This window comes from Triticum dicoccoides, chromosome 3B (genome assembly GCF_002162155.2).
Source record: "Triticum dicoccoides isolate Atlit2015 ecotype Zavitan chromosome 3B, WEW_v2.0, whole genome shotgun sequence".
NCBI classification, from domain to species: Eukaryota; Viridiplantae; Streptophyta; class Magnoliopsida; order Poales; family Poaceae; genus Triticum; species Triticum dicoccoides.
The window spans coordinates 375329581-375348268 of NC_041385.1; positions in this window are offsets into that span (position 1 = coordinate 375329581).

An 18688-nucleotide genomic window follows, 5' to 3' on the forward strand; every position below is an offset into this window, starting at 1 on the left:
GCAAAGGGATCTTTGGGGCAAGCTTTGTTGAGGCTAGTATAGTCAATACACATGCGCCACTGCTTATTCTTCTTCAACACTAGGACTGGGTTGGCCAGCCACTCTGGAAGGAACACTTCCATGATGAATCCGGCTGCTAGAAGCCGAGCTATTTGTTCTCCGGCAACTCTTCTATTCTCTTCTGACATGCGGCGCAAGGGCTGCCTAACCGGCTTGGCGTCAGGTCGGACATGTAACTTGTGCTCGGCAAAATACGTTGGAACACCCGGCATGTCTTTGGGAGACCATGCGAAGATGTCCCGGTTCTCACGGAGGAAATCGACAAGCTTGCTTTCCTATTTGGTGTCAAGGTTTGCACCTATGACAGTGTGCCTCTCCGGGTGCTCTGGGTCCAGGGGTATCTTCTTTGTTTCCTTGGCCGGCTTGAACGAGCCCTCAACCTCCGACTCCTTGGGGATGGGTGACATTTCTGGCTTCTTGCCTGCCAACGCCACAACCCGGTCAAGGAGCCGCTTCTCAGCTGCAATCACGAGGGACTCAGCCAGCCGGCTGCTATCTGTGGCGCAGGCGATCGACTTCTCGTAGTCTCCGACCATAGTCAGGATCCCCTTGGTACTTGGCATCTTCATCTTGAGGTAAGCATAGTGGGGGACTGCCATGAACTTGGCCAGAGCTGGTCGGCCAAGCAGTGCACGGTAGGGGCTCTCAAGGTCCACCACTTCAAACCAAACTGGCTCACGGCGGAAATGATTCTTGTCTCCAAAGAGAACATCAATTTGGGTCTTGCCGATTGGTGAGCAGGAAAGGGCAGGGACTATGCCATGGAATACAGTCCGACTGGGAAGGAGCTGCTTCTGCTTGATTCCCAACTTCTCCATGGTGTCACGATACAGGATATTGATGCTGCTACTGCCATCTATCAAGACTCTGGAGAAACGCGCTGCCCGCCTCTCCATTGCAAAGGTAGCATCTAGGACCAGGGCGTATGAACCTGGGGAAGGCATCACTTCCGGGTGGTCGGCCCTGCTCCAACTGATAGGCTTCTCAGACGAATGCATGAATTCTGGAGTATTTGAGGCCACTGCTTGTACTTCTTGCTGTTGCTACCGTCTGCTGCGTCTGTCATCGGCCACGCTGGTGAACACAATATAAGCTCCGTGTTCCTCTGGATACTCGTCTTGTATAGCACCCACTGGCCGAGCCGCCGGCTGCTGGTGCTGAGGAGGCGGCGGTCCGGCAGGCGGAGGAGGCAGGAGTCCATCTTCCTTGGCGATTCTGGTGAGCCAATGACACTTCCAAGTGGTGTGGTTGGACGGCTTTGCGCCGCTATGGAACTTGCAAGGTGCATCTAGGGTCTGCTCATAAGAGAAGGTGGGCAACCAATTGGACTTGCCGCCCTTCTGATGCTTGGGTGCCGGCTGCCCCTGCGGCTGCTGATCCTCGACTGTCGCCACCTGCCGGCTGGTGGAAGCCAGCTGTGTGGCCTTCCGCTTGTTGTCGCTTGGATGCTATCGCCGACTGGTCTCACCAGCCGGAGTCCGAGGGGCCTGAGGTGCCACCTTGCCGGATGCATCGACTAGGATTTCTGCCTTCATGGAGGAGTCGGCCGTGGCGTGCTTGTCAGCGATGATCAGCAGCTCGTCGAGCGTCGCAGGCTTGTCGCAAAGGAGTCGATGCTTGAGGAGGGTGCCCTCTCGGCACCCGGCGGTGAAGTACTTGATTGCCTGCACCTCATGCACGCCTTCACAGGAGTTGCGCAGCTCGGTCTAGCGCGTGAGGTAGTCGCGAGTCGATTTGCTGGGCCCTTGGACGCACAAGGTGAGCTGTAGGGGCTTCAGAGGCCGCTTGTACGTGCTGGTGAAGTTGCGGATGAAGGCCTCGGTGAAATCAACCCAGCTGTTGATGCTGCGGGGCTTCAGGCTATTAAGCCATGTCCGGGCCATGCCCTGAAGCATGAGTGGGATGTACTTCACGACAACGCGCTTGTTGCCGTTCGCTATGCTGACGCTGTCGAGTAGTCAACCAGCCAATCCTCCGGCTTCACGGAGCCAGTGTACTTGGGCGTATCTCGCGGGAGGGTGAACCCTTTAGGGAAGGGCTCATCTCGAATTCGTGGGCCGAAACAGGGCGGGCCTAGTGCGTCTTCTTCTTCTAGCGCTAGGGATCGGTTGAGGTGGTCGATCCGATGGCGGGCGTCATTTTCTCCGATTCCCTCTCGGCGACCAAGGCGGTTGCCAAGTGTCAGGTGTTTGACATGCGGCGGAGTGGGATGCCTCGCTCCGCGAGGCAGAGGAGGCGGAGGGTCGCCTCGGCGCTCCACCGCTCGAGGGCGGCCATCTTCGTCACGCTCGATGGAAAGGCGAGTCCGGCTTCGGATGGCAGCCGACTCGTTGCCTCGTCTTCCGCAGGCGCCGCCAGTCGGCGTCCAGGATGTTGCACCTGGTCCTGGCGATGGGGAGGTTCTTCGTTCCGCGCGGCAGGTACTTCAGCATGGCAGCCGGCTTCGTGCTGCGCGGCGGCAGCGTCCAAGAGCTGCTGGACTCGCTCCATCGTGTGGCGACGCTCGTCGCCCTTGTATTTATCCAGCTCATCCGTTACCGCCTGGGCGGCCCGGATGTTCTCGGCAGGCGTGGCGTAGACGGGGCGTTCTGCCCTCCTCCTTGCGCTCTACCACTATGACTGTGCTGACAACCCGACTGGTAGCAGCGATGTAGAGGAGCATGGGCTCTTTCTCAGTTGGAGCCGCCAAGATAGGCGGGGTTGTCAACATCTTCTTGAGCTGGAGAAAAGCTTCGTCCGCCTTGTCGTTCCACTCGAAAAAAGTGGTCTTCTTCATAAGCTGGTACGGGGGAAGAGCCTTCTCGCCCAACCGACTGATGAAATGACTAATTGACGCCAGGCAGCTGGTGAATTTCTGCAGGTCCAGCAGTCGGGTGGGCACCTCCATCTTCTCAATGGCCTTGATCTTCACAGGGTTGCACTCTATGCCGCGCTCTGAGACCAGGAAACCGAGAAGCTGGCCGGCTGGTACTCCAAAGACACATTTCTCCGAGTTGAGATTGATTTGGAATCGGCGCAAATTCTCAAAAGTTTCTTTGAGGTCTTCTAGCAGCAAGCCACGCTTCTCCGTCTTCACCACCACATCATCCACATAGACATGGGCATTTCTGCCGAGTTGCTTGAGGAGACACTTCTGCATGCAACGCTGAAATGTGGCGCCAGCGTTTCTCAAGCCAAACATCATGGTCAGGTAACAGAAGGCTCCAAATGGTGTGATGAAGGCGGTCTTCAGCCTGTCGGTCGGGTTCAGCTTTATCTAATGGTACCCTGAGTATGCATCCAAGAAACTCAATAGCTCGCATCCGGATGTGGAGTCTATCACTTGGTCAATTCTTGGTAGGGCAAAGGGATCTTTGGGGCAAGCTTTGTTGAGGCTAGTATAGTCAATACACATGCGCCACTGTTTATTCTTCTTAAACACTAGGACTGGGTAGGCCAGCCACTCTGGAAGGAACACTTCCATGATGAATCCGGCTGCTAGAAGCCGGGCTATTTCTTCTCCGGCAACTCTTCTCTTCTCTTCTGACATGCGGTGCAAGGGCTGCCTAACCGGCTTGGCGTCAGGTCGGACATGTAACTTGTGCTCGGCAAAATACGCCGGAACACCCGGCATGTCTTTGGGAGACCATGCGAAGATGTCCCGGTTCTCACGGAGGAAATCGACAAGCTTGCTTTCCTATTTGCTGTCAAGGTTTGCACCTATGACAGTGTGCCTCTCCGGGTGCTCCGGGTCCAGGGGTATCTTCTTTGTTTCCTTGGCTGGCTTGAACGAGCCCTCAACCTCTGACTCCTTGGGGATGGGTGACATTTCCGGCTTCTTGCCTGCCAACACCACCACCCGGTCAAGGAGCCGCTTCTCAGCTGCAATCACGAGGGACTCGGCCAGCCGGCTGCTATCTGTGGCGCAGGCGGTCGACTTCTTGTAGTCTCCGACTATAGTCAGGATCCCCATGGTACTTGGCATCTTCATCTTGAGGTAAGCATAGTGGGGGACTGCCATGAACTTGGCCAGAGCTGGTCGGCCAAGCAGTGCATGGTAGGGGCTCTCAAGGTCCACCACTTCAAACCAAACTGGCTCAAGGCGGAAATGATTCTTGTCTCCAAAGAGAACATCAATTTGGGTGTTGCCGATTGGTGAGCAGGAAAGGCCAGGGACTATGCCATGGAATACAGTCCGACTGGGAAGGAGCTGCTTCTGCTTGATTCCCAACTTCTCCATGGTGTCACGGTACAGGATATTGATGCTGCTACTGCCATCTATCAAGACTCCGGAGAAACGCGCTGCCTGCCTCTCCATTGCAAAGGTAGCATCTAGGACCAGGGCGTATGAACCTGGGGAAGGCATCACTTCCGGGTGGTCGGCCCTACTCCAACTGATAGGCTTCTCAGACGAATGCATGGATTCTAGAGTATTTGAGGCCACTGCTTGTACTTCTTGCTGTTGCTACCGTCTGCTGCGTCTGTCATCGGCCACGCTGGTGAACACAATATAAGCTCCGTGTTCCTCTAGATACTCGTCTTGTATAGCACCCACTGGCCGAGCCGCCGACTGCTGGTGCTGAGGAGGCGGCGGTCCGGCAGGCGGAGGAGGCAGGAGTCCATCTCCCTTGGCGATTCCGGTGAGCCAATGACACTTCTGAGTGGTGTGGTTGGACGGCTTTGCGCCGCTATGGAACTTGCAAGGTGCATCTAGGGTCTGCTCATAAGAGAAGGCGGGCAACCAATTGGACTTGCCGCCCTTCTGATGCTTGGGTGCTAGCTGCCCCTCCGGCTGCTGATCCTCGACTGTCGCCACCTGCCGGCTGGTGGAAGCCGGCTGTGTGGCCTTCCGCTTGTTGTCGCTTGGATGCTGTCGCCGACTGGTCTCACCAGCCGGAGTCCGAGGGGCCTGAGGTGCCACCTTGCCGGATGCATCGACTAGGATTTCTGCCTTCATGGAGGAGTCGGCCGTGGCGTGCTTGTCAGCGATGATCAGCAGCTCGTCGAGCGTCGCAGGCTCGTCGCAGAGGAGTCGATGCTTGAGGAGGGTGCCCTCTCGGCACCCGGCGGTGAAGTACTCGATTGTCTGCACCTCGTGCACGCCTACGCAGGAGTTGCGCAGCTCGGTCTAGCGCGTGAGGTAGTCGCGAGTCGATTTGCTGGGCCCTTGGATGCACAAGGAGAGCTGTCAGGGCTTGGGAGGACGCTTGTACGTGCTGGTGAAGTTGCGGATGAAGGCCTCGGTGAAATCAACCCAGCTGTTGATGCTGCGGGGCTTCAGGCTATTAAGCCATGTCTGGGTCGTGCCCTGAAGCATGAGTGGGATGTACTTCACGACAACGCGCTTGTTGCCGTTCGTTATGCTGACGCTGTCGAGCAGTCAACCAGCCAATCCTCCGGCTTCACGGAGCCAGTGTACTTGGGCGTATCTCGCGGGAGGGTGAACCCTTTGGGGAAGGGCTCATCTCGGATTCGTGGGCCGAAACAGGGCGGGCCTAGTGCGTCTTCTTCTTCTAGCGCTAGGGATCGGTTGAGGTGGTCGATCCGATGGTGGGCGTCATTTTCTCCGATTCCCTCTCGGCGACCAAGGCGGTCGCCAAGTGTTGGGTTTTTGACATGCGGCGGAGTGGGATGCCTCGCTCCACGAGGCGGAGGAGGCGGAGGGTCGCCTCGGCGCTCTACCGCTCGAGGGCGGCCATCTTCGTCACGCTCGATGGAAAGGCGAGTCCGGCTTCGGATGGCAGCCGGCTCGTTGCCTCGTCTTCCGCAGGCACCGCTAGTCGGCGTCCAGGATGTTGCACCTGGTCCTGGCGATGGGGAGGTTCTTCGTTCCGCACGGCAGGTACTTCAGCATGGCAGCCGGCTTCGTGCTGCGCGGCGGCCGCGTCCAAGAGCTGCTGGACTCGCTCCATTGTGTGGCGACGCTCGTCGCCCTTGTATTTATCCAGCTCATCCGTTACCGCCTGGGCGGCCCGGATGTTCTCGGCAGGCGTGGCGTAGACGGGGCGTTCTGCCCCGAACATCTTGGCGATGGTCGGCCACGCTGCTGGATAGAGCCAATGCGGCTAGGCCCCTCAGGAGCCGGCGTGCCGCCGACGGCCCGGTCCATCTCGCGCCGATAGGCGTACGAGAGGCGCCGCATGCTGGCTAGTCGGCCAGCGCTCTCGAGGAGCTGGACGCGGCGTGCTTCCAGCATCTTAGCGTCTGCGTCTTCTGGGATGGGTGCCGTCAGGTCTCGCAGCGCCGCATCGAGTGGGTCTCGAGCGTCTCCGGCCGAGCGCTCGCCACTGTTGATGACGAGCACCTCCGTGTCGGTGCTCCCGCCGCTGTGCTCGCGAGGAGGCGGCTCGTCGTAGACCACCACGTTGGTGGGGATCGCGTCAAGCGACGCTATGTCGGAGTCGACGATCATCGGGTCGGTGGAGCCAACAGACTCCAGGTCGACAGCCGGCTCGCTGGTGACGTGAAGCTGGTCGAGGAGGCTGGCGAGACGGCTGACGGGGCAGCCAGTGCCCGTGTCGGAGGCCGGCTCGTCGGAGAGGTGAACCTCGCCAACAAGGTCGGCGAGGCAGCTCACCGCGCAGGCGATCTCCGCGCCATGCAGGGCATCGAAGCTGGCGCCATCGGGCGTGCTGGGATGGCTTCGCTCGACAGGAAGGAACAAGGTTCCCGTCCAGAGCAGATCTCTGGGAGATGGTGCACCTCGCCCCACGGTGGGCGCCAAATGTCGGGGGTTGGGTGCGACATATGCCAATGGATGGCTTATCATGGTGGGAGCGAGTAGAACGTCCCCGGTGCCTGGAAGCGGGATGAGGCGTAGACATGAACGCCGACGTACTTAACCCATGTTTGGGGCTCTCCTAGGAGATAACACCCCCAGTCCTGCTCTGCGGGGTCTCTGCATGATCACTATGGCACAAGTGATACAAAGGTGCTCCTTGAGCTGTATGCTAGAGGCAGGAGAAGGCAAGGCTAGCTCTCTCCTGCTCTAGGGAAGTGGCTAGGTGTAACGCCCCGGTTCCGATGCGCCAGGTGTCCTTCAGTTATTCACCGTCGTTGCCATGTCATTTGCTTGCGTGTTGCATTTTGCCATGTCATCATCTGCATTTCATCTGCATGGTTTTCAAAACTTGCATCCGTTCGGGTTCTCTCGGTTCTCTTCGTTGTCCGTTCGGAGTCCAGACCTCTCGTGCGTGCCCCGTCGCCCCTCTCAGACCTTGTTTCGTGTGCCGGTGTTAAATGTTCTCGGATTGGGATGTAACTTGGCTTGCGGTCTTATTATAGTGTAGACAGAGCGCCTGTCAAGTTTCATCGCATTCAGAGGTCGTTTGTTAGCCCAACCGTCATGCGTAGCGGCACCGTTGCCGGTTTAATCGTCGGACGTTTCGGTCTCCGAAACTGCCACCGGGCCGCACCTCTTCTCTCTCTTCTCAGCCCAACCCCTCTACACAGCCCACTAACCCCTCCTGCAGCCCACCTAGAACCCCCCTCCGATCGGATCCGTCAGATCGCCATCGGAGGGCTCCGAACCACCCCAAAAACCTCTAAACCTAGACCCCTACCCTATTTAAACACCTTCCCCTGCCATTTTTGGCCTTCTCCTTCCTCCCACCTCGATTTCCGTGCAGCCTCTCTCTCCCGCCGCCGCTTGGCGCCAGCCCAACGGCCAGCCGCCACTCATACCGCCGTCCTCCACCAACCGGAGCCCGCTACCTCACCTGCAGCGCCGCCCCAGCCAACCACCGGGCGCCACGTCCCCACGCCCCGCTCCCTATGCCACCGCGAAGCCTGCGGGCCTGCTAGGACCCATATCGGGCCCTGGGAAGCCCACCTAAGCCCAACCACCGACCACGCGCCCCCCCGCTCGTCTCCCGCAACGCCTCCCGCTCGATCCCATCTGGATCGGGAAGACACCTGCGTCGCCGCCCGATCTGCACCGGCACGCCGCCGTTGAGGTTCCCCGTCGCCCCGGATGAGTGTCACCGTCACCCCCCTTCTTCCTTCACCTCGTCCGGCTCTCTTCCTCACCGTCTCTGCCCCGCAGGGTACCGCCACCGTCGCCACTGCCGGAGCTCGCCGGAGTCATGGACGCCGTCGGTTCCGTCCTCCGTTTGCCGCGCTGTAGACCGATCTGAGGAGCCCAGACCTCGATCCGCCCGTTCCCCAGCCTCCCCGCCGCCTTCGGGCCTCGCTGTCGCCGGAGTGGCACTCCTCCGCCGCCGCCATGTTCCTGCTCGGGACGAGCAGAGGAGCTGCTCGTCCCGCGTGCACCGCACCGAGTGAGCCGGCCTCCTCCCCAAGGCCCAGCCCAAGCCGGCCTGCCTCCTCCTCCTAACTGGGCCGAGCCCATGGTGAGCCCCGCCTAGATCCTGCGCCCATGCGTCCTTTTGTATTTGACGTTCACATATTTTTTTCCTGAGAAATGACCAAGTCCAGAAATATTTTGACATTATCATGCCATGTTCATCGCATCATAACTTGCTGCATACTGCTCCGTTTTGTGCGTGTAATATGTCAAATTGTTCGCCTCAATGAGTACTTCATTTCATTCCATTGCATCATGTTCATTTGAGCTCATCTTGATGCCTGAATCTTCACTGCAAGAGTGCTATGTGATGTTAATTTGCTGAAACTGTTATAACATGCTCATTTGTCATTTTTGCCATGATTGATGTGTGCATCCTATGAGGTTGATGTCTACATGTGTTTTGAACTATGCCATGTCTTCTTTAAAGAGGTGCTTACCACGTATTTTTGTGATCAATGTGGTGACTAGCACAAGCATGTAAACTAGGCTTCATGATGTTGCTGATTTCAGTCCCTGTTCTGCTGTTATTTTGATGCCATGTAAACATGTTGCTACAGAGAGATCCATGCTTATTTTGAGATACTTCAGTAAGGGTGTTTTGAACATATGGTTTTCCTCTATCCAATCATGCCCCTGTTTGCAATTATGGAGTAGTCTAGCATGTCATTGTCGTGCTCTACTTTTGCTACAAAATGTTTCCTGGCAGATTGTTTACATGTTATTCAATTTTGCCAAGGTTGTTGTAGTTGATCCTTGCATGCTATGAACTTGTTCTTGCCTTGGTTTGTTTCATAAACATGTCTTCTTGCTGATGCTATGCTTATCTTGTCATGTAATGACTTGTGGTGAGTGAATCAAGCTTGTTAAGTAGGGTACTTGCTGTTGCTATTTTGCTAGGCTGAATCTGTTATTTCATGATGCTATGTAAACCTGCTGCTACAAGTCATTCTATGCATAATCTGGAGATGTTCACTAAGGGTGTTTTGTTATACATGTTATGCTCTATCCATCCATGCCCCTGGTTGCATTTATAGCCTGCTGTAGCTTGTTGTAATCTTGCTCCGAAGTTGCTAAATAATGTTGCTGTCAGCCTGTTAACATTAAGTTCAGTTGTTACCATGATTGTTATTAGTGATACATGCACCATATGAACTTGCTATTGCCATGCTTAGCTTCATAAATATGTCTTCTTACTGTAGGTTGCCGTGCCATGCCATGTATTGCTCTGTGGTGAGTGGTTCAAGCTCACAAACATGCCTTCTTATTGTTATTCCTGCCATGTATGAATCTGTATTATAACTTGCTATGTTTACATGGGTGCCATCATATTTTCTGATCCTTTTTGGCTCATGGTCAGTAAGGGACTTTTGTTCTATGCATTTAGTAGTATCATGCCATGCCTTTGTTTGCCATGATAAGTTCCCATAACATATTGTTTGATAGCTCTAAACATTGCAACCTGATGTTATTTTCTGCGAAGTCTGAACTGTTATTATTTGCAATCTTGCCATGTGTGTTTGAGCATGTTCTAGTGAGTTATGGAGATAGCTCAGTGTTCATGTTTTGTTATGCATTACCTGTACATCATGTCCATGCCTTCTGTTTTTATGTTGAGGTGCTGTAGCATGTTGTTTTGATGATTGCAATATGCCTAGTTGCTGTTTTGGACAGCTTGTCCTTTAAACTTGTATAGTGTGTGTGTGTTGAACCGTTGCTCCGTTTTGAGTGTGCTCTATATGAAACTTGCTTAGAATTGCATGTAGTTTCATATTATCATGTTGCATCCTTGTTTTGAGGTGTTTGCTTGATGTTTGGGTGCATTTTGCATCAATGCCATGTTTAACTTGTTTTGCTCATATCTTCTAGGCCGTAGCTCCGAACTAAATGAACTTTATATGTAACTTGACTAGAATCTCGTGTAGATCATGTTGGTGCATCTTAACTTGTTGTTTAACAACTTGAACATAAGTTTTATTCCGATCTGGACCAACTTCGAAATATGCATATGAGGACTCACCGGAATTGTTATATGTTGCTTCCGGCCTCATTTAAACTTGCCTTGATGTGTTGCTCTTGTTTGCATCATCTCTTGCCATGAGTAGCTTCATGTAGCTTTGTCATTCATCATGCTTGTTGTGCATCATGACTTGTTCATGTGTGGTGTCTTTACCATGTTGTGTGCTTCTTCTCGATAGTTCCCGTTTCGTTGCGTTCGTGAGGATTCGTTCGTCTACGCTTGGTTCGTCTTAGTGGCTTCATCTTCTTCATGGACTCATTCTTCTGCCTTCCGGGATTTCAGGCAAGATGACCGCTACCCTGGATCTCACTACTATCATTGCTATGCTAGTTGTTTCGTTCTATCGCTATGCTGCGTTACCTATCTTTTGCTCCTCAAGCCTCCCAAATTGCCATGAACCTCTAACCTTTGACACTATTCCTAGCACACCATTGCTTGGCTATGTTACCGCTTTGCTCAGCCCCTCTTATAGCGTTGTTAGTTGCAGGTGAAGTTGAAGATTTCTTCATGGTGGACAGGATTTTGGTTGGGATATCACAATATCTCTTATATTATTAATGCATCTATATACTTGGTAAAGGGTGGAAGGCTCGGCCTTACGCCTGGTGTTTTGTTCCACTCTTGCCGCCCTAGTTTCCGTCATACCGGTGTTATGTTCCCAGATTTTGCGTTCCTTACGCGGTTGGGTGATTTATGGGACCCCCTTGACAATTCGCTTTGAATAAAACTCCTCCAGCAAGGCCCAACATTGGTTTTACCATTTGCCTCACCACCACCTCTATTTCCCTTGGGAGTAATTAACCCAAGGGTCATCTTTATTACAGCCCCCCCGGGCCAATGCTTGTCTAAGTGTTGGTCCAAACTAGAGCACCGTGCGGGACCATCCCTTGGCAACTTGGGTTACGTCGGTACCTGTACGCTTAGCTTATCAGGTGTTGCCCTGAGAACGAGATATGTGCAGCTCCTATCGGGATTGTCGGCGCATCAGGCGGTCTTGCTGGTCTTGTTTTACCATTGTCGAAATGTCTTGTAAACCGGGATTCCGAGTCTGATCAGGTCTTCCTGGGAGAAGGTATATCCTTCGTTGATCGCGAGAGCTTATCATGGGCTAAGTTGGGACACCCCTGCAGGGTATAATCTTTCGAAAGCCGTGCCTGCGGATATAGGCAGATGGGAATTTGTTAATGTCCGGTTGTAGATAACTTGACACCAGATCCGAATTAAAACGCATCAACCGTGGCCGTGATGGTCTCTTTTCGGCGGAGTCCGGGAAGTGAACACGATTTCTGGGTTATGTTTGACGTAAGTAGGAGTTGAAGATCACTTCTTGATCATTGCTAGCTTCACGACCGTTCCGCTTGCTCTCTTCTTGCTCTTATTTGCGTTTGTTAGCCACCATATATGCTTAGTCGCTGCTGCAATCTCACCACTTTATCCCTTCCTTACCCATTAAGCTTTGCTAGTATTGATACCCATGGTAATGGGATTGCCGAGTCCTCGTGGCTCACAGATTACTACAACAACAGTTGCAGGTACAGGTTTTGCGATGATCATGACGCGAGAGCGATGTTTGTTTGTCTTGAAGTTCTTCTTCTGCTTCTTCTTCGATCAGGGAATAGGTTCCAGGTCGGCAGCCTGGGCTAGCAGGGTGGATGTCATTTGAGTTTCTGTTTGTGTTTCATCCGTAGTCGGATGTTGTTCTTATGTATGATGATGTTGTATTCGTGTGGCATTGTATGCCTCTTGTATGTATCCCCATCTATTATGTAATGTTGATGTAATGATATCCACCTTGCAAAAGCATTTCAATATGCGGGTCTATCCTTGGTGGGACCTTCGAGTTCCTTTTGGATAGGGTCGCATATTGGGCGTGACACTAGGTCTAATGGGGTGGGAACCCTTTGCATGGGTGCCTTGGGGGGTTTATATAGGCCTACCCCCCAGGGGTACAATGGTAATCTGGCCGGGTGCTGGGCCCGGCTATCAGCGTCTCCGGCCGCCGGCTTCTCCTCCGACTACTGGGGCCCGCCGCCTGGTGGGCCCCGCCGACTGGTCTGATACAGAGCCGACAGGACGGTCCCGCCGCTAGCGGGTCTGCTTGGTGGCTGCTCACTGTAGCCGTGCTGCTAATGACGCGGGCTTGCTCAGCTCAGTATGGCTACAGTCCCGCCGCCTGGCAGGAGATCACTATAGCCACACCTGGTCTCGTCTGGTTAATGGTGCACTTTCTTTTGAGGGAAGGGACGGCCACCTGCTGGAGGCCGGCCATCCCCTGGTCCGACTGGTTCGGAGCACGCCATCTTCTGAGGCGTCACTGCCCGGTAGGGCCCGTAGCCTGTGGGCCGTACCGACAGGCCGTCGTGGGAACAGGGCTCCGCCTGTCTGGAGCGACGTTAGGGGAAGGTGTCAACAGTGCCACGCCGTGCGGAGATCTCCGCTTGTACGGGGCACCGTGGCCACGCCAAGCCCAAGATTCGGGGGTGAGGGGCTTCACTATAGCCACGCCCCATCTTATCCTCTTGATGTGGGCACAAACTCTGAGGGCACCAGTTTGCCGCCTGCTTGACGCCGTCCTCTCTAGAGGCCGGCTGACTGTAGCCGGCCGCTCGTGGTGCCGTCTGTAGATGGTGGGCCATCCTCTAGGGGCCGACCGTTGGGCTAGCCGGCCCCCGGAAGGCAGAGCTTCAGCTTGGGACAATGTGGGGCGAAGCCGGCCCAAAGTTTTGATGTGTTCAGGGACTCGGGTGAGGCTACCCATGGCCCATTACTCCGACAATGACGATAAATCACACGTCATAGAAGTGCTTTCGTCAAGGGTGACCGACACGTGGCATCCACCGTAACGGGTTGCCATTAAGCTATCAGGTTCCGGTTTGGATCCGATAACCCGTTAACAGCCTGTGCCAATGGCGATTTTCCACGTGTAAAATTCTCATTCGCGGACGATCCACGTGTCGGCTCAAGGTTGGGACAGATCTCAACCGTCCATTTGACAAGAATCGCCAATGAAATGTTGACACATGGGACGGCCCAATAGAGGCCCATATAGGTTTAAAAGCCGGCCCAGTAACATGCCCACAAGATTTCGTCAGATCTAGTGGGCTGGCCCGTTAATAGCCTAACATTTTGTGGACCAAATTATAGCCCACATAAGATACAAGCCGTTAAATGACTACAATATTCTTGGCCAGTTTACGACCCATATTAGATCCGGCCCGTTAACAACCTGCAATAGTTTGGGCCAAATTACGGTCCATACCTGATCCGGCCTGTTAACTGACTTTCATTTCCTGGGCCAAATTACGGCCCATAACAGATATGGCCCTTTAATAGTTATTGTACCATTGGGCCCATTGGGGGCCTGATTTGCTCTTCGGCCTCTTAATGGCCCGTTTAACAGTTCAGCCTGATATTAGTTTTGACCTGTCAGCGGCCCTATCTACAAATGGGCCTCTTTCGGCCCGGTTTCAATTTCAGCCATTTAAAGGCCCGAGTTGCACCTGGGCCTAATTATGGTCTGTTAGCTACTTTCGGCCTCTTAACAGCCCATAGTCTTCGTGGATACATTCTAGCCCAAACTGCCTATCGGCCCGTTAAAGGCCCTTGAGAGTGTTGGGCCTAATTTTGGCCCGCTATACATCCAGCCTGCTTCCCGCCCATCATGTAATTGGGTCAGCCAAGGCCCAAAAACATTTCAGCCTGTTAATGGCCCGTCAGCCAAATGGGCCAATAATGGGCCGATTTATATTACAGCATGCTGTCGGCCCATGATTTGTTGGCCACAATTAAGGCTGAATCTAGGTTTCAACCTGTTAAAAGCCTATTTAATTTTCCGGCCCAATTAAGGCAAGCGGTTTACTCGGCCTTTTAAAGGCCCAAAACTAATAGTGGGTCAGATTAAGACTAGACCTAACTAATGGCCCAAGATGATTGTAGGCCCATGGTTTGGCACGTACTAGCGATTGGCGACCAGCCAGTTTTAGTATAGAAATTATTATTTTATAAACCTATATTGGATCATTGCACACCGATCAAAGATTATGACCTTTTCTCAGAGCAACGACATCATAAACAGTAAATAAATTACAGCATCATGACGACGAATAAACCTAGACTATACAAGAAAGAAATTACAGCATATTACATCCCCTAGGCATCAAAGTTTGCCGCCATCGATAATAAAGGGCAACCAGACAACAAATTTCATAAACTGGGCAGGTCGCCACCAGTGGAAGTAAACAGGCCGACAAAATAATAGATATAACCGACAACACTTCAACATAGTTCAAGAAAGGTTAGCTCGACCCAGGAGCTGCAGTGCAAGCAGCTTAGCAACCTGATGAGACTGCTTCTTTGACGCTTATATCCACCAACTTAAGCTGCATAGCATCAATAGACGTCCTATACTTATGGTTAATCTTGCATAGAGATTGGAGTTCCAGTCGGATTTGAGCGGAATCATGTCTTTGTACTTGAATTTCAGACTGAAGAAGTCCAACAGATTTAGGCAGCGACTTCATCGAGCATGTGTCATTGAGTAAGTTCAACACACATCAAGATATGACTTTGTGGTTGTATCCCTATCCTCAAGATGTGTTGCCTTCTTCTCTGGAATATATGTTAGAGGGACAAACAATGGGTTCGTCTCACTATCATTGTGGCAGTTCTTCCTAGCAGTAGTGTTGTCACCCTGAAAGAGAAACAAGTAGGTAGATAACAGGTTTTGCACATAAAAGCATCATCGCTGTCAATTCATCTCATTTCTTTGTCAGAAATAAAGAGACACGGTTTAAAATAGCATTAACGTAATAGGCATTGTTCATAGTTAAGACGGAAGGAAATGGCATTATGCAGGAGCGGCCAGCTTCACCAGATCACTGGATTACAGATCAAGAACACAAGCTTACATGTAGTTCTAAACAATGTATAAGCATGAATGGTGAGTGTACTGTCAATTTGTACCAATTCAGATTGGGAAATAAAGAGATACGATTTTAATAACCTTGCTATAATATGGCATTCTTCATAGTTGAGACATAGCAGGATATGACATTGTGCTGTTGTTGGTAGTTTCACCACACCACTGGATTACAGATCAAGAACACAAGCATGCACATAGTGCTAAAGAAGATAACTCGCTATGTTTAGTTTAATTTACAAGGTACAAATAAGGAACTAGGTTGTACAACTAAAGACTGAAATTGAGAAGGACAAACTTATGTTTATGTACTTCTTCTTTATAAACTTTGAACAAGCAATTTGATGCAGACAACAAAAATAAACAACATTTGCACTCATAGCTATCCATATATACACAACAAAGTTTGAACGCTCGAGGAGGACAAACTTACATTAGTAGTGAAGACATGCTCTATAAAGCCCTTGTCCATATTGATGGGGGGGGGGGTAATTCAAGAAGTTTACCACACACTCTTCTTCAAGAGCATTGCCTTTATTCGATGTTTTGCTAAGAGTAAATATAGATGTGAAAATAGGAACACATGGCGATTATTTAACTTAAGATATAGAGTACAAATGAAAATACAACATACGTGCAATAGGCACTGACAAGAGCAATGCGGAGCTAAACTTCTTCAGTAACATTGGTTTTATTCAATATTTTGGCAAGAGTAAATGTAGATCTAATGTGTAGAAAATGGAGGGAAAGGGAAAATAAGCTGCAAAATGTACATGAAGGACTAGCTGACAAATATAAGTATAGTGATGAAGGACAACAGATACTTACAAGAACAATGCAGAACTAAATTTCTTCATAAGCATTGGGTTTATTCTACATTAATTTAAGCATTAATATAGATATGATAATTTGGAGCGAACAGTGGATAAGAAAGCTATAATGCACAATGGTGTCACATAATCCACCAGGTATGAATGTAAGGACAACGATAGGACAATAGACACTCACAAGAGCAAAGCAGCAACCAGCATAGTTACGATATCCTAGGTTTTGCGGCGTTTGTTCTATCGTTAATATACGTCCGGTGCTATGTGATTTCTCCGGTAGCACCACCTTTTTCAAGGCCTTTGCTTATACTCCTTCAAGTTTTGTAATCACCCTCTTCCTTTTGGATGTCTGAAACACAAGAACAACATTTGAATGGAAAAACATGGTATGACGACAAATGAAATAGGTGTTGATAATGGATGGGCATGGCATCTTCACATATATCATGAGTAAACTAAGCAGATCCGGTGCAATGAAGCAAAAGAAATGCAAGACACCTTATGCAAGATATGTGCAACCAATGAAACCTTGCCAAATTAGAACATGCACCTTATTGGGTGAACAAGATAGGACATCTGCCTTTGACTCCTTGAGCTCAGAATCATCATTAGGATCATATTCTGAATACGAATTTATAGGTCAGGAGCATGTTGGTTTAATTGCATCCACAGTGGACCTCAATCCCTTGATGCCAAGTTTGTTACCCATTGAACTGTTCCGCAATATTCTTCTAATGTGCGCATTCTTATATTCATTGTGATTACGTACAATATCTGAAAAGCATGAAAACATAAATAGTAGTGAGAGTATCTTTGTAATGTAGAGGATATTGTAATATAATAGGGGCTCCCTGTAAACCCTTGTATGCTATCACTAGATTCTGATGAGAGAGCCCATGTGTGCTGTAATATGGTGAGTAGATTAATGTAATCTAGCACAACTACAAACAAAAATAGGATCCCTGTTGGGAGCTCCAGACGTAAGGATAGTTGGCAGATGATAGGTTCATAATATACCATATAGAAAGTTTATTGCCAAACCATGATAATGAGAGCGCAGAGCCAGTAGGAAGATCGTAGTGTAGATAATAGGGGTTCACCATAAGCACCATCAATAAATCGGGAAAGCGGAACTGGGTGGAAAATAGAGGGTCTTGCCTCTAGTAATATGCAGCCTATCGATCACCTACATGCCAGCTCTATTCATCTGAAGGCGCAGAGCTGTTACTATCAGTCTAGTCTATCAAAGAACGCGCGGCTCCCATCATTTCCGGGATATTATGGAAGACCAACTCGAAGTGTGAAATCATGTAGCAGAACCGGCCCAATAGAGCCGTCGACTGCAGATGTCCCTGCTCCCCTTCCTGACAAGGAACATACTGTACCTACTAAATAAGAACAGAAGAGGAACATGTTAAAGAATAGAAGTGAACACATATTATTGAGATTCCTCTTCTTTCTATACAATGTTGGTTGCCCACCCATGATGAATCAAAGCACACAAAGAAATGCATTTCCATGATGTCTCTCTATATGTGGCCACATGCATTTGGAAACTCAAGTGGGTGCATTAGCTAACCAATTAAATGTGTCTGTTAGCTAATGTTAATATCATATCACATTCGTATTTGAAGAGCCTTAGGACATATGATTGGTGTGTTATTTACCTTTAAAGGGTGCACTTCTTCTAGTAGGACACAAAGCACCTATGCAGATCGTAGTGTAGATATAATGCGAAAACCCTAAGCATCATGAGTAAAATCAGGAAAGTGGAACTTGCTGGAATATATGTGCTTGTATTGATGGTACGGCTATAAAGGCTTCGAATACCAGCTCTCTAGAATTGAAGGCGCAGTACTGTTACTATCAGTCTAACTCTCAAAGGTGACACATATGATCGAATACGAAGAGTTGAAAGCGTCCATGACAATCGACATGAAGACCAACACGAAGAGTTGAAAGCGTCCATGACAAGCGACCGAATAGACCTATACACTGCAAATGTGCATGCTCCTCTTCACTACAAAGAACATACTGTACAACTATTATACTCCCTCTGTTCCAAAATACAAATCTTTGTAGAGATTCCACTATGGATCACATACAAATGTATATAGATACATTTAGAGTGTAGATTCACTCATTTTGCTCCGTATGTAGTCCATGGAGGAATCTCTACAAATACTTATATTTAGGTACGGAGAGAGTACTTATAAAGGAATAACAAAAGAGGAGCGTGCTAAAGAAGAGCAAGCAGATTTTGGAAAATAAAATGTTGGTTGGCTACACGTGATGAACCAGAGCGCATAAAGAACGCAACTCCTTGCTGTCCCTCGATATGTGGCGCATGTGCTTTTCAAAAGTAAAGTAGGAAAATTAACTAACCAATTAAACATTCTCTATTTTTAGTTGCATCATATCAGATTCGTATTTGAGCAACTAAGTTTGGAATTATGAGTGGCATGTTGTTTAGCTTGATGGGTTGAGGAGCACTGCTTGCACGTACGTCTCGAAGCACCTACGATAATAGTACTGAATATATGGGAATGTCTACATCCAAGTCACCTGACTTTCATCAT